The sequence below is a fragment of the Harpia harpyja genome, chromosome 10, assembly GCF_026419915.1.
Source record: "Harpia harpyja isolate bHarHar1 chromosome 10, bHarHar1 primary haplotype, whole genome shotgun sequence".
NCBI lineage: Eukaryota > Metazoa > Chordata > Aves > Accipitriformes > Accipitridae > Harpia > Harpia harpyja.
The window spans coordinates 5405635-5419512 of NC_068949.1; the positions used below are offsets into that span (position 1 = coordinate 5405635).

Below are 13878 nucleotides of genomic sequence, written 5' to 3' on the forward strand. Positions count from 1 at the left end.
CATCTGATGTCTCCCTCTTCCCCGTCACTCCCCGCTGCGTGTTCTCATCCCTCTTCCTGTGCTGCCTGTAAGCTGTTACGGTCTCTGAGGAAGGCAGGAAGATGTGGGGGACCGCAACGTTATGGTCCAGGCTGTGCTGGGAGGTTGCCTGCTCTGCTGGGCATTAATGCACGGTGCATAGCGCAGCTCTGCTGCATGCTAGATGCCATGGAGCAGACCTCTGAAGCTTTTCCCAGCTGAGGCATGCTTGCAGGCTGCACCCCGACCGGCTCACAAGCAAATCATCGTGCTGCTGGCTTCGTTTTACTGCTCAGGCTTCCCCAAGCCACTACAGATTTAAACTCACTTTATTTCTGCTGATCCGTTTTAAAGTGACCACAGCAATGAGACTGATTCACTGGCTGGGTTTTTAAAAATCTATCGCTTCCCCATGCTTTTTCCCCCATCAGCTTTTCTTCTGCTACCAAACACCTCCTTTTCTCTCTGTGGCCAGGGCTGCTAAGAGCATTTCTTCTCAGGACAGCCCTCCCTAGGCTCTCACCCAGCTCAGAGGTAGCAAAACCCCCCCAGCCCTGTGCTGACCCTGACCAGCCTGGTATATCCCCATCTCCTCCTGGTTTTGCCCTTGCCCTGTGCACAGGGGCATCGGGTCTAGCCCCTGTGTTTTGGCTCCTGGCTGGTTATCCTCAGCATTGGGAGAGGCAGGATGAGTCCCCGGCATGGCGGGTGCTGATGGAGCTTTCTCCTGGTCGTGGCAATTCTGTCTTTGTGGACTGGAGGGAACCCAGCCCTTTGAGGAAACCAGTGCAGACTGGCTTGCATCCACTATAGTCAGCCCTGCCACTGCCTAAAGAGGACTCGACCACATTTGGCTGGGCTCCCCTGAGCCTCATGTTATAGCCCAGAGGCCCTCAGAGATAATTTTTGCTAGTTGGTGGCTTTTATTTGCAATCTGCATCAGCCTGACACCAAGAAGCCACGCTGTGCACCCCCACTGCTGGAAAACGTCCTGGACCAAAGCAGCCAAGCCAGCTGTGTTGAGCGTGCAGCGTTATTTCCAGCAGACCCTGGCATGAACCATGCCGTCAGCCTCTCCTCGCGGTGGGAAATAGCTGCTCTGGACCAGAACGAAGGCCCTTGGTAGGGTACAGTGGCTGCAAACCTCTCCCTTTTCCATCAGCCTGGGGAGAAGGAGTTTTCCTCCCGGTCATCCTCCTGACTCAAGGACATCTTTCAAAGGCAGCTTTGCTTCCTCGACACCCGGGCAGCCACGTAAGCACGTGCATGCGTCGGTCCGGCTCGTTTGTTTTTCATTAAGCGCCGCTAATTTGATGTGATGCTGCTTGGAGGCAGCACGGGCAGGAGCGGAGGTGAGCAAGCAGGCGCTGCTTTGCTCTGCGTTACAGGGACGAATTAATTGCAGCCTTTGAGGATGACGTGGGGCAATGCCGGGGAGAGAGAGGGTGGCATTGATAAATGACCCTCACCCACTGACCCACCACATGCTCACATGGGGAGAGCTATCGATCGGTGATGACTATTCGGATCCCCCCCTGCCCCACATTATTCAGACTTTCTTAGACCGAAGAATACAAGCCAGGGGTTATTGATCCCTTGTAACCGATAAGCTACTCACTCATGTTGTTTTAATCAGCATCAGGGGCATTTGATGAAGGCCGCAGATGGGAGGAGGAGGATGGTGCATAGCTCCCTGGCCCATAGGTCCAGTCCAGGAAGGAGCCTACCCCCCAGCACCCACTTTTGGGCCAGAGCTGGAGCTCCCCAGGGAGCCACAAACCATATCACGCTGCTCCCTCCACCCCCGACCAGGAGCAGCCAGGGCAACTGCAACCAGCAAGTAGAGAGGCATTAAAAAAATCCCACTTCGCTGAGTTTTAAAACATTTTCCTGGATCGAAGAGGCACTGGTAAGTGTTGTCATGGCAGGAGATATTTATTGCTGTCTCAGGAAATGTTTCATTATTCTTTGGTAAGTGGTGGCTGTGAATTTCAACCTGTCTGCCCGGCCATAAAGTGGACCATCGGGCAGATTATTTCCGGCAGCCAGGCTCCGCTGAGGAATGAAGCGTAACCCCCCAGGTCTGAGGACTATTGCGTCTGCAAAAGTCTGCTCGGGCTTTGCTTGCCCCTGCTCTGCGGCAGGGAAGGAGACCCAGATCCCACGTACCCCGTGGGGAGAGGACGGGTAGCCAGGCAGGCTGCAGGGTTGCTCCTGATGTATTTGCAATAGAGGGAAAACACCATGAATGCCTTCACCGTGCTCTTCAAATACTCACAGTAAAAATAATAATTGAATTTAATTCCACGCTTGGCCAAAGGAAGCCATTTCAGAGATGGCGTTTGGGAGTGCGCCGGTCTGCTCAGAAGCCTCCGAAATAAGCTCAGCAGGTCTGGATGGAGGTGGGAAAGGCAGAAAGCCGAAGCCACGAGGTGGATGGGACCATCGGTTCCTGCCAGTGGCACAGGGCAGGTCCTAGCGAGCCGCCATCAAAGCTCCTTTTGTTTGTCAAAACACAGCCCCTCTGCAACAAGATGGGGAGAAACAACCATTTCATCACACACAGCATCACTTTTTTTTCTTCTGTGAAAATATCTAACCACTTTCTGAGTCTATGTAAGCTTTCAGCACCTATAATTTGCCATGGCAGCGAGTTCTACTTTTTAACCTGGTGCCGGGTAAAGAGTTTGCCTTTGCCTCTTGGAACCTCTCTAGATGTTCCCTACTCCTGATACCAAGTGTTCCTCAAACTGCACAATCATTGCTGATTAATTCTTCAGCTCTATGATACAAATGATTTCATATCTGACCCTTCATTTATCAATCCTTGCCTTCAGTGGATAATTTTCTAGGCTTCTTCCCATCCATTTTTTTTTTGTGATGGGAAAACTAGAACTACTCACAAATTATTCAAGGTGGGATATACCAGACATTCATTAAGCAGCACAGTAACATTCCCCATTTCACTCTCTCTTACCTCCCTGTAATTCCTATCATTATATTTGTTTTTTGGACTACGATGGAGCATGAAGTGTCATTTTGATAGATATTTCTAGCATAACTCTCAGATCTTCTTCCTGAGCAGTAATAGCCAGTTCAGAGCCCATCACTGTATGTGTAAAGTTAGAATGATTTTTCCCCTGTGCATTGTTTTTCATTTAGCAGCCCTGAATTTCATCTGCTGTTTTATTATCCACTCACTAAGTATCATAAGGTCCTTTTCCCATTCTTGGAGGTTGGCTGTATTTTAATCTTTCTGGTATTAACTCAGCATTGCCAGAAAATGCTGTTATTTAATTTTTTTCCGCAGACCCACTTGGACACCCCAAATTCAGGGAGTTGCAGCCGGACTGATGCACAATGAAATGCACGTCGATCCTATAGCATCAGCAAGGGCATAAGCATCTTCTCAAGGCAGCATCCTCCACAAGGGAGCAGGGTGCAGGTGGGAAAGTCACATCTACCACCATGCATACTGGCTTTATAGATAAGAAGGCTGTTGAATTTTAGCATAGCTAACATAAGCTGAAATGAGAAAAAGCCTCTCTAAAATGAGTAGTCTTTTCCATTCCTTGTAAATTCTTCTCTGGAGTTGTAACTATGGTATTTACTGGCTCCTCTGTGAAAGTGGGTGCTTTCAGACCCTGAGGAAAACAAGAGGGTTTTAGTTTCCTACCCTAAAGGGAGAGAGTCATCAGGGTAAATTGAATGCAGCTGGGAGCAAACAGAGAGTCAGAATTTAAATGGTTTCTCAGCATGGAGGTGCTGGGGCTTTATAGCTGCTGTTTGAGTCTCTGGCTCCGTAAGCTGGGTCTATGTCATCCAAAATCATGTTTGGTTGGGTTTTTTAAAATATACCCAGTGGCAATGGATTCTTTAAAGTGTCAGCCCTCAGCAGGAAAAGGCTGTTCCTGCCAGCACATCTGGAATAAGCATTCCAGATGTGCTCCAGCCAGTACCCAGCCTGCCTGACAAGGGCTCCCGGTCTGCATGCGACTCCTGGCTCTTACTGTAGGTACGGACAGAGAAAGGTCCTTTCTGCCCAGTGATGGAGCATGCCACCAGCATGCCCCAGCAGGAACAGAGCACAGTAGGGACTGCGTGGCAGGGCAAATGGAAAACGATACACCAAAGGCTCTGCCTTTGCTTACTGACCTGCCAAGCTCTCCGGTTCCCTAGTTTTCAGACAGCTGTTTTCTAAACCATTTTAGCCAATGGGCCATGGACACCTTGCAAAAATACACATTAAAATGAGCCATGGACACTCCATTAGCCATTCCTCAAAGCCAGGTGGTAGAAAATAGTTTATTAACTGCTAAAGAATGGTTTCCCTCTATAATGAACCTTTCTCCAGTATTGAAGAAAAGACATGTCTTACTTTCCTTTTGCAATAAATGGCTTCTTTAGAGTTTAATTAACTTCTCCCTGCTCTTCTTTTGTGGCAGTGTCACCCTGACCATGAGACAAACTCTGTTTGTTCCTTTATCTGGGAGAGCGCTGACCTGTCAGATAAACAGCTCTGACTAATTTGCTGGGGCTTTTCTCTTCCCACTTTGCATATTCCAGGGAGGGAAGCAGTAATAACATGAAAGCAATGTTCTTTGATACCTCCAGCGCTGGGACTGAGAAGAAACACCTACATAAATACAACATGGACCATGCCATGGGGCTGGGAACAGGGACCCATTTCATATACCCACCAGGAGCTGGGTCAGGCCCTCTGCCTGCTTCTTTGCTTCCTTGGGCTTGAAAACAAACCTAGAGGAAACAACTTTTGCCCTTCCAGGAGTTGAGGATTTTGTATTTTCAGCAGCGCGTGTCTCTCCCTGTGTGTGTGTGTGTGTGTATATATATATAGCTCAAAATCAATAAGAGTGAGATTAGGTCACTGTATTACTGAGAAACATGTTCCTGATAGCATATAAAACCAACCAGCTCCTGCTCCTTTTTGCTTGCTGTTGTGCTCTAGGACCAGCCACATGTGCCAAGACAGTAGCACAGCCTGGAGAAAGCAAGGCTTGTTCTCTTCTGCTCTTATAAAAAGGATGCAGAGCCTGAATTTGGGCCAAGTCAAGAGGGACCATCACAAGCTTCTGCTTTGGCTTTTCAGCTAAGCTTACAGCCCCAGGAGCCATCAGACAGCAGAAGATGGGAGCAGCAGCTCCCACCTTGAGGTCCTCCATCAGGAGGGAGGTAAAAGCCTATGAGTACCACCTGGAGAGATGGGTGACCTTTCCATGCAATGCCTGGGCCCCTTCTCAGGAAAAGATGGTGGATTCGGTGTAGCTTTGGGGTCTTAGCAGTAGCTAGTGCCTCTGAGCTGAGGCCCTTTTATCCCAAGTGGGTCTTTAAGTAAAGATGTCCCAGGGCCAGCCTTGTTATACAATAGACACACGCTGGACTGCAGCTTCTGAATGGTGCCGGTTAATTAATTGTGCCAGGCTGACAGCAGTGAGGGGGTTTTGTGCGCTGAAGCTTTCAGACACCAATGCAGTAATGGTCTCCAGCGTGCAGACAGTCTCGGGAGACTTGTCCTTCCTACCCAAACAAAATTAATTAATGGTGGCAATAAATAAACCAATCCAGGCAAATGAGAGCATCTGAGCCGCTCTGAGGAGGCTGCTGCAGGCGTACAGTGGGAAGCAGCTCGCATGGGAGCGGGACTGATGTTGGGGTGATGGACACCCCGTCGCCAAACACCTGCAAACGTGGATGGCAGCAGAGGAGCGAGGCATCCTGGAAAGCAGCTCTGGTCACGCAGCAGTGTTGGGCAACACCAGCACCGAGGTGGTACCACCCGTGAGCATCTCAGGACCTCCTCCCCATGCTGCTTGCATGGAAGGCAGCTAGCTGAGATACGCACCTGTAATTTTCAGTGGATGAACCGCTCTACCACTCTATTGGTTTGGGCTGAAATTTTAGCTGGCAGTACCCATGGGTCAGAGGGAGACCGCTGGAGTTACTGACTGCACAGCATCCAGTCGGTGCCAGCTGCAATGGGTGGGAAAGGGGTTTTTTTGGCTGTTCTGCCTGGTTATCCAGCAGCATGTGCCCTCTGTAATTTTTACCTGGGGAAGAGAGCTGGTTAGATAAGTTTTCTTGGGGACACGATAGAAGAAAAAATAGGGAAAGGAAAGCTTCTTGTAGTGCATGTCTGATGAAGGAATAAACCTGTTAAAGGGAAGGGAGAGCTGACTCTCACTTTTTTTGATACACTGGGTGAAACCAGGCTGCAGTAGGAGCATGGGCCAGCACAGAGCATCCCAGGGAAAGGACAGGAGCTGTGGCTGACCATTTATCCCCCTCTTTTGTGCTCAGCACAAGCTTTGCCACCACATGTGGGCTGAACTCGAAGGACTCTCTCCTCCGCAGACACGGTCCTGTTTGGTCTGCCCCAGCCCTGCCTTACGTACCCAGGTAAAAGCAGGTCCCTTTAATCCAACTGGTTTATCCCACCTCTACACCCCCGGAGGCATAAATAAAAACACCATGCATGGTTGCTACCGATCAAATTAATCCACCACAGGCAAGCCCCTGCATGCTTATGGGATTGATAAACAGGACCTCGCACACCCCTGTGCTTGTCCCATCCCTGCTCTCCCTCTCTGCCAGGGCTGCAGGGTCCTGCCCGGGCACAAGGTGCCGGCACAGCCAGGTTAGCGGCCGGTATCTCCTCGGATCCCTACCCAGAGGTCTAATCACCGGCCTCTTGTAACTCAAGCAGTTCTTAGGCACTCCTAATTGGCACGTGACAAAGTGCCTGCCACATGTTGGTCAATACCAATTAGCATACTTATTAAATGCCCGTATTTGTTGGCGGCAGTTATCCAATTACCTCACAAGTGCATCAGGGAGAGGCCCTGCAAAGGGTGCCGCAGCCAAGAAGAAGCTTCTTCAGGTGGTTTGTGTGCAAACCCTGCGAGGCATTAAACCCTGCCGAGCGGCAGGCTGCAACAGGAGCCAGGAAAAGGGGCTGCACCAAACCTGCATGGTGTGGCTCACGCTGGGCTTGGGACCTGCATATTCAAGGGGCTGAGCACCCGACAAACCTCCCTGTGCTGTGCAGGGAGAGTTAATGAGGGGACACCATCTGCAAAACCCCATTTCCACCCATCCTTTGGATGTCCCCAAAAGGGGCTCTCACCTACCCTCGGTCCCCCATGCGTCTCCGCAGCCTTGCTCTGGGTCTCCAGTTGAGCATCGTCACCTCCTCTGGGTCAAATCACACTGTTCCCTGTGCAGGACCCATCGAGAAATACAGGTGTGCTTGCTAAGCACACAGCCCGAGCAGCTTCCAGCTCCCACAGCCCGCCACTTCCAGGGTAACACGACTCAGTCAGACATTTGGGTTTTTCCTTCTGCAGAATTAATTACCTGGGAGCCAGGGAACAGGAGTAACGCAAGAGGCTGAGACACCTGAAATTACATTTACCAGGCTACACGAGGCTGCTGCTTTTTATTTCTTTCCCTCTTTTTTTTGCATATCATACCACAGGCTGAGCCTAGCCAGTGGGTACTGCTGTTATCAGACAGCGGGCAGAGTGGAGAGTTGATATGATGTTCACGCCCGGGAACCAAAACAGACCCTACGCACAGTTTTAATTTAATGCTTGTGAAAATCTCCAATTCTGACTTTTTTTTTTTTTCTCTCTCTCTCCTTGGAATTGGTACAGCAGAGCGTGGCTGGGGGAAGTTTCTCTGCCTTTTACATCAGGGCTGGCATGGAAGGACTCTTCCCTCTGCAAGGGAGAACGGTACTCTTCTGGGTGATAGAGAAGATGCTATTTTTGCATTTTCACATGGGAAAATGAGCAAGAACAGAAGGTGCTGGGTGCTACAACAGACCCAAACCAGAGCAGAGTAAGGGGCTGGGGGAAGAGCAAGCAAAAGCCATGGTCCTGTTGCAAGCCAGCAAGCAGCTCTACTCACCATTTTGCCTTTCCTGTCCAACTTTGACATTTTTTTCTTCCACTTTTCTTAAGCTTCTCCATCCCCTGAAGAGCTGAGAAGCAGCATCAGTCCCTCCAGCACGCTCCTTGCTCTGGCACACTACTCTGCTGCAGCTTGGGCTGGCCCAGGATGGATGAAGCACATCTAAGTCTTCCTTACTGTTGAGCCTACTACATATCAAATGCAAGCAGCGCACCAAGTAACTAATCTTTCATGCGTGCCTATTAAGCAAAAATTAAAAGAAAATTACATGGGGAAGTCAGCAGCAAGTAGGAGGGGACGCGTTGTAATTATATGACTATTAATTGGCATAGAGTTCCAGTTTAATGCTCTCTGGCCCATGCCGATATTTCCTAGGGAAATTTTCTCTCTATTAGTTTTGGATGAGAACTGGGATTTTCTCTGGAAGCTCTGAATCTGCCCAGAGAGGTGACTTTCAACTTCAGTCCCGCAGCAGGTTTTTGTTTTCATGCACCGACAAACAAAAAGAAGGGGTCGCTTTTAACATGGTCTTCATCTGCCCAAGGTGGAGGATGGGGAGAGCCAAGTTTTACTATTAGATGATGATAACCAAGCGATGATCCTTTTAAGGTTCAGCCCACATGGAAGTATTTGCTCCAAATACAAAATTCAGGAATAGAAAACTCAAGAGATTGTTCCCAAATATCCCCTACAGCTTCTGCCAACCTTGGAAATTCTCTAGTGGAAGGTGGGAACCTCCTGCCCAAGGGGCTGTTCATCAAAACCTGACAATTAAACAGAACCAAAACGTTTTGAGCAGCAAACATCCATCAAACCCCATGGAGGATTTAAAGGAGTGATGTGCAGTTTCTTGCCAAGTCACCTGGCAGGGAACCAGGCAACCCAGACGCCTGGTCCACGATGCTCCTGCCATGCAGGATACAGCTCTGCCATAGAAGAGGGGTAAGCTGCAGGCGCTTACTCTTAAACCAAGGTACACGGGTATTCACAGGTCCATACCATAAGGTAGGAAGCACGGCCTTTCCTTCCAAGGAGTCCCACAGGCAGCTGGGAGACACTGGAGCAAATGGCAAATCTGCTGTGCTATTACAAATTGGGTGGGGGGTTGGAGAAAAGGAAAGGTTTTAGATTTTTCTTTGCTAAAACAAGATATTTCCACAGATAAATCAAAGTGCTCTCAGTTTTGCATTCAGATGAGATTGATCATTTCCTTTGAAAGTCAGAGGTTTCCTTCCAGAGGGAAAGCCAGACCTACCCCGCTCCAGCAGATACAAACACCCTCCAAGCTGCTCTTGACAGGACTCCAGCAGGAACTGATTTTGCTAAGAGACCTGAAGATTTACCTTTTGGCTACAGACCTATCTCCTTTATTTCCCAAGCAGGAAAAAAGCACTCACTAAAGTGAGGTTGGGGGGAAGGGAAGAGGGATTTTATTATTCAGTCCCCAGCTTGGAAGCTCAGAGCAAGGAATTCTCCCTTCATGCCATGGCTCTCCATGGACAGCATTAATGTGAAACTACATGCCTTTTGAAAAGAAAGGCTTCCACTACGGCCAATTTTCAAGCATTTCAAACCCATAAGTTTTAAAAAAAGAAAAAATAAATAAATTTGGTTTTCTCTCTGTATGTCCCTCCCATTTCCAAACCTGTTAGAGCAAGCTTGTCTGTGCTAGAACAAGGACTAGAAAGCTTCTCAGTGACCTGGCTCCAGGCGCATGAAAAAATGAGGATCTTATGAAACTTTAGAGAAAATCCCCAGCTATGGAGGCTCAGCACACTGCTCTAGAAAAACCTTTTCTTTGCCATGCACATCTAACCCAGAGGAGACATTCCTATAGCAAAAGAACTTCAACATGCGGTCACTAAACCCACTTACTAAGCAAAGAAATAGCTTTTAAAATTTTTTTAATCCACACCTAGGTTTACTAGTTGCTGGTTCTATACGGTTTTGTATCTCAGCAAGAGCTACTGCCTTAGGAGAACAGCCCTGTGTGCTGAGGATGGGGATCAGCACCGGGAGCCGAGACTGGTCCCACCATCAGAGGTCCCAACAGCTCCCACGTGCTGCCAACAGCTGTATTCACCCAGGACAGGGATTTGCCGACGGACTCGGAGCCTGCCAGCTCTGCACAGCACTAAAGACACCCGGCGTCCTCCACCTCCGAAGATGCGCCGGCATCTGCTGCCGAACAGACGGCAGGAGCGGAGGAAGATGTGATGGGAGGGTGAGTGGGGGAATACAGCAAGAGTACAGACTTTGAGTGGAAAAAGGCCACAGGGATCCCTGTGCAGGGAAAAAAGCCCCTCCCTGGGCAGCCAGGGCTGACTCAGAGTCCCCTTCATCAGAAGTGACACGGTAGCACTGCCACCGCTTTAATCAACTGGGCAGCTGCTGAGCTGGAAGAGAGTCCATGTAAAATCAATGTGCCGTTAGAGAAACCACCCAGGGCTGCCAGTCAATACACTGAAAAGACACTGCTGCCTGCGACAACCCAAACCAGCAACCTGCTGCTATTGACAGAAGTGGCAGGCTTTAAAAAACAGCATCCTGTTCTTCCCTCCTCCCCCTCCTGAGTAAATTAACCCCAAATCTCTTTGTTTACCCTCGCCCCTAATAAGCTCTTGTGGCTCACAGAAATGGTATTCCAGGCTCTTTCCTGAGCAGGCAAGAGCCTTTGTTCCCTTTCATCCTGGGAAATGGAAGGGTTTAAATAATCTCAGAATGCCAGAAAGCAATTTATTTTGACCTAGACTGTTTCTGCAATGTCATCTCTTGGCTTCAGCATGGGGGAAGCTTTGTTAGCTGGTGTTTACGCAGCACAGCCGCACTCAGATGGGGCTGCATGTCCTGGGCACTGAACAGCCAGTCCCTGCGGCACTGGGAGCAGCCCGAAGCGGCTTGACCCTGGATAAGGGACAAGGCTATGGCACATGGCTGCTTGGTGCCCAAGTGACACCCTCCAAACGTCTCAGCTGCAAGAGAGCTGGACACACCAGTCAGGAGCATGGGATTGCTCCAGGTATGGTGCACCTCAAGTCCCTGATGCAGACATGGAAGACACTCAGGAGGGAACCCTGTCCTGTCCCCCTTATCCCAAGGCAGCACCAGCTCTAGCCCAAAGATCCAGAAGGAGCATTTGGTCCTTCCCCCCTCCCCAGGAAGAAGAGATTTGCAGTGATGGATTCTCACTGCTCTTCCTTCCTGTTCCTAAGCCCTTGGGTGAGCTCAGGCCTTTGCCTTCAAGATGTTTTTGGCAGCCTCCAGCCTGGAAACTTTCTTTAGAAAGGAAAAGCGAAAGCAGAGAACATCACATAGCCATGCAGCTAATAGCAGGAAACAACACCAGATGCTGCAAGACTCTCTCAAGAACAGCAAGAGCTGGCAGCACAGTGCTCAGCAGACAAGAGCGTGCGTCCCTTCCAGCTCCCCCATTCTGGCTCCATCACCCACTAGAAATAACCTACCAAGACAGCATGGACCAGGGTGCAAACACACTGAGCTATTCGAGACCCAAGAGCAGTATTGCTGCAAACTGGGCCAGGAGCACGGCCCCACCAAAAAGCAGCAGTCAATGGTGTGAGCCCCCTTTTGCCAGACCCCCAATAACTCCCCCATGGCACAGAGCAGGCTTTTAGCTCTGCCCCATCCAGGCTGCTCAGGGATTGCAACAACTCATCTCTCTGTCAACAGGGAATGTTTTTAAATCTCTTCCTCCCTGTAGGAAGGCAGAAGTCTCTTCTGTTCTTTCCAGGCAGATTTCCTTTTTTATTATTGTTATTTTCTTTTAGATGAGGAGTTTAAACCCCAAATCCTCCTGTCTCCTTTTGAGGTGGGGGAATGACAGTTGAGCAGCAAGCCCCAGGAAAAGTTAGAATTGCTTGTTGCAGGCAGTGAGAAAGAAGAGCTGAAAGTTTGTGCGTCCAAACTTTTGACGCAGATCATAAAGCGAGGCTTGTCTTTTCTTTCCTTCCCCCCCCAAAGTTACATAAAAATAAAACCAGGCTCCTTCGTTCTCTTGGCAGCCAGCCGCACGTCCTGCAGAGCAACCTTGTGTCCCGAGACTCTTCCACCAAGCTGGGAAAAGAGAGGAGAAGCGCAGACCGTTCCCTGGCTGGCTCCCACTAAGCCTTATTTCACTCTGTGTACTTCCCAGCAGGACATTGATGTGGACAGGCATCCGGAAAGCCTGCAAGAGTTTCATCAATGCTTTGTTTTGTTCTATACTTTCCACGCTCGGGGTATTATTAACATGCTGGTTTGGTTGTGCAACAGCACAGCAAACGGTGTTGGGCTGCTTTGAAGAGGGAGGAGATGGGCCACCATGGGCCAGTCGCTGCCACTAAAGACCCGCTGAAATCCCTGTGGTTCCTGTGATCGCTGAAGGCCCATGCTGGATATATTACAGTAAGTCAGCAGAAAGCAAATAAACAGGCAGACAGGATAAACAGGCTCTACAGCCTGGTGTTCCCTGAGAAAAAAGTATGATTTTTTTCCTCTAATGGCCATCACTTTGTCAGCAAGTCTGTGTGCACAAGGGCATCTTTTGTCTCGCAGGCTTGCCGACCCAATCCACTGATAAACAAAGTGCTTGCTGAGCCGCAGGTCCTGCAGAGAGCCGCCTTTACTCCAGATGAAAAGCCTAAGCCTTAGTCACAGAGATCGGCCACACTGCCTACCGGGCAGTTTTATCCCTCGCTGCAACCCAGCTGCTAAAGCCCAGCCACCATTGGACCCCTACAACCTGCGCGGCAGGGAGCCCGCACCGCCGATGTCCCGAGGTGACTAAGCTCACACACCACAAAACAAGATGCAAGCCCTGTGCCCGTACTTTGCTCAGCACAAAGGAGATCTGGCCACCTATTCTTGATGAGCAGACAACGTGCCGGAGAGATGTCCCGAAACCCCTGGGATAAAAAGCACAAGGGTAGAGGAGGTCTTACTCAGGGGTGATGGCTTCTTTCCCCTTTAAGGCCTGTCTGTGGAGTAATTAAAGCTCCTGTTTCTAAGCCGCTTGGTATTTTAATTGATTTTCTGCACTGCCTGCCCACAGTCTAGTCATTCAAATCCAACATTTATCTTGCAAGCCCCAAATGAGCGGCGAGGGAAAGCAACCTGCCCTGCACTTTCCCGTGAGTCTATCGCAGTCAGGACTGGTTTACACCGGGAATGCTGTTGCTTGGGCCACTTGGATGCCAAACCGATGCCCTGATCTCCACTGCCTACCAGCTCGGGGCGAGAAGAGCTTCCCACCATGATCTTGTACCTCTCTTTTCTCCTGGGAGCTTTTTCTGGGCTTTTCAGTTTTCACAGGAAAAGAGGAGATTATCAATTCCACATGGTCAGATTCTTGTCAAGAGAAAATTGGGAGCATGGAAACAGGGACTGATGTTTTCAAACTAACTCCCATTTTCCCCCTTCTGGTTTCAGATGCTGTCAGTACCCAAAGAATAAAATTCAGCAATGCAAACACCACCACGGCAAAAGGCATTTCTCCAGCAAAGTGAACTGAAGAGCTTGTTCTGTACGAGATGTTGTTTTGAAATGGATCCTCTCTCAGCAGGTGGCTACTCACACGGAAGTTTTATTAAAGGAGTAAAGGTCCTTCTTCTTCATACTCTTCCAAGATCAGATTTGCTTTCCAGTGATGTACTTTCATACTTTCTCCATCTCTCCCTTCCTTCTTCTTTATTCCTTGGGGACCCGTCAGCTGTTAGGATGCATGTCAACACCAGTCACTGTGGCCAGTTGTTTTTGAAACAACAACATCACTGGTTCATTTAATTTAGCGTTTGAAACTCGCACTGCTCCCGGCAGGAGGCTTGATCAAAATGATGAACGACTACGTGCTGCCTCTCTCGCCTGCTGTGCGTGGAGAGCTGTGGCAGCACGAGCACGCCTCAATCCTGCAAACCCTTCTGTGGATGCTGC

The 13878-nt window shown here is 49.5% G+C and overlaps 1 long non-coding RNA gene across 3 annotated transcripts in view; it reads right to left on the reverse strand.

Moving 5' to 3' along the window:
• Window positions 1-289: 289 nt before the first annotated feature.
• The window catches only part of LOC128147244 (uncharacterized), a 145031-nt gene continuing 131442 nt past the window's right edge, over window positions 290-13878 (reverse strand). For 2 of the 3 annotated variants that reach the window (XR_008236973.1, XR_008236972.1), the window contains exons 11-13: window positions 8813-9025; window positions 7944-8189; window positions 290-2540 (exon numbers count right to left, since the gene is read on the reverse strand). This is a non-coding gene — a long non-coding RNA (uncharacterized LOC128147244). Of the gene's footprint in view, window positions 2541-7162; window positions 7393-7943; window positions 8190-8812; window positions 9026-13878 lie in introns of all 3 variants that reach the window. The other variant, XR_008236974.1, reaches the window with a different exon arrangement.